A 2,500-nucleotide genomic window follows, 5' to 3' on the forward strand; every position below is an offset into this window, starting at 1 on the left:
AGGCATTTGCAGCAGAAAGGCACGTGCACTCAAAAATTTTAATATTTTTCACGCATAGACCCCGTCAAACGCTAGAAGTTGGCGGGGATGTCTCTCTTGTGGCTCACGGGGCTGTTAGGGTCGCACAGAAATGCCTCGGAATGGGAAAACGGGTCATTTTTGTGTGGCCACATTGCATAGGAACGGCATGAAACTTCCAGAGGCATTTGCAGCAGGAATGCATGTGCACTCAAAAACGTCTATATTTTTCACGGATAGACCCCGTGAAACGCTATAAATTGGCGGGGATGTCTCTCTTGTGGCTCACGGGCGCTGTTAGTTAGGGTCGCACAGAAATCCCTCGGAATGGGAAAAGGGGTCATTTTCGTGTTGCCACATTGCGTACGAACGGCATGAAACTTCCAGAGGCATCTGCAGCAGAAATGCATGTGCACTCAAAAACGTCTATATTTTTCACGGATAGACCCCGTGAAACGCTAGAAATTGGCGGGGATGTGTCTCTTGTGGCTCACGGGGCTGTTAGGGTCGCACAGAAATCCCTCGGAATGGGAAAACGGGTCATTTTCGTGTTGCCACAATTGGCATACGAACGGCATGAAACTTCCAGAGGCATTTGCAGCAGAAATGCATGTGCACTCAAAAACGTGAATATTTTTTCACGGATAGACCCCGTCAAACGCTCGAATTTGGCGGGGATGTTTCTCTTGTGGGTCACGGGGCTGTTCGGCTCGCACAGAACTCCCTTGGTCCACCTGATTCGTGCATACAGGCAGCAACTAAAACTCTGTAAACCTGCTGTGAGGACATCTAAACAGTGGACCAGTGAGGCTGTGGAAGATTTGCGGGCGTGCTTAGACTGTACTGACTGGGATATGTTCACGACTGCTACCAATAGTCTGGATGAACTCACAGAGGCTGTGTACATCAGCTTCTGTGAGGACTGCTGTATCCCAACACGTACCAGGGTGAACTTTAACAACAACAAGCCCTGGTTCTCAGCAAAGCTCAAAAGGTTGAGGTTGGAGAAGGAGGAAGCGTTTAGGAGTGGGGATAGAGACAGATTCAAGGAGTCGAAGAACAGGTTTAGCAAAGCGGTGAGAGAGGCTAAACGACTGTACTCAGAGACACTAAAACACCAGTTCTCTACTAACGACGCTGCTTCTGTCTGCCAAAGGGCTCAGGCACATCACCAACTACAAACCCAGAGCGCCCCACACCACTAACGACTCCCGCCTAGCCAACGACCTGAACGAGTTCTACCGTAGATTTGAAAGACAATTGGACTGTCCTGAACCACCCCTTCCCACCCAAGAGGCCCCATCCCCCACCCATACTACAGAAACGACTCTCTCCTTTCAGGAGGGAGAAGTTAATGGGCTTTTCAAGAGGCAGAATCCACGCAAAGCAGCCGGGCCGGACTCTGTCTCTCCAGCCACCCTCAGGCACTGCGCTGACCAGCTGTCTCCGGTGTTCACCAACATCTTTAACACCTCCCTGGAGACATGCCATGTACCAGCCTGTCTCAAGTCCTCCACCATCATCGCTGTGCCCAAAAAGCTAAGGCCAACAGGACTAAATGATTACAGACCGGTCGCCCTTACATCTGTGGTAATGAAGTCTTTTGAGCGCCTGCTCCTGGCACACCTCAAAGCCATCACAGACCCTCTCCTGGACCCCCTTCAGTTTGCCTACAGAGCCAACAGGTCTGTGGACGACGCAGTTAACATGGCCCTCCACTTCACCCTACAGCATGTGGACGCCCCAGCATCCTACGCCAGGATCCTGTTTGTGGACTTCAGCTCTGCCTTCAACACCATCATCCCTGCCCTGCTTCAGGACAAGCTCTTCCAGCTGAACGTGCCCTACTCCACCTGCAGGTGGATCACAGACTTCCTCTCTGACAGGAAGCAGTGCGTTAAGCCGGGAACAGAAGTCTCTGACTCCAGGTCCATCAGCACGGGAACTCCTCAGGGCTGCGTCCTTTGCCCACTGCTCTTCTCCCTGTATACCAACAGCTGCGCCTCCAATCATCTGTCCGTCAAACTCTTGAAGTTTGTCGGACGACACCACCCTCATTGGGCTGATCTCTGGTGGGGATGAGTCTGACTATAGGTGGGAAGCTGACAACCTGGTGACCTGGTGTAGCCAGAACAACTTAGAGCTAAATGCTCTAAGGACAGTTGAGATGGTTGTGGACTTCAGGAAGAATACAGCCCCACTCACCGCCATCACCCTGTTAGACTCCGCAGTCAAAATTGTGGAGTCCTTCCGCTTCCTGGGCACTATTCTCTGCCGGGACCTCAAGTGGGAACTGAACATCAGCTCCCTCGCCAAGAGAGCTCAACAGAGGATGTACTTTCGACGGCAGCTGAAGAAATGCAACCTGCCAAAGACAATGATGGTGCAATTCTATACAGCGATCATTGAATCCATCCTCACCTCCTCCATAACCGTCTGGTACGCTGCTGCCACTGCCAAGGACAAGAGCAGACTGCAGCGT

The sequence above is a fragment of the Petromyzon marinus genome, unplaced genomic scaffold, assembly GCF_048934315.1.
Source record: "Petromyzon marinus isolate PM22_M1 ecotype Great Lakes invasive population unplaced genomic scaffold, UKy_Petmar_22M1.pri1.0 PM_G_Scaffold_40, whole genome shotgun sequence".
NCBI lineage: Eukaryota > Metazoa > Chordata > Hyperoartia > Petromyzontiformes > Petromyzontidae > Petromyzon > Petromyzon marinus.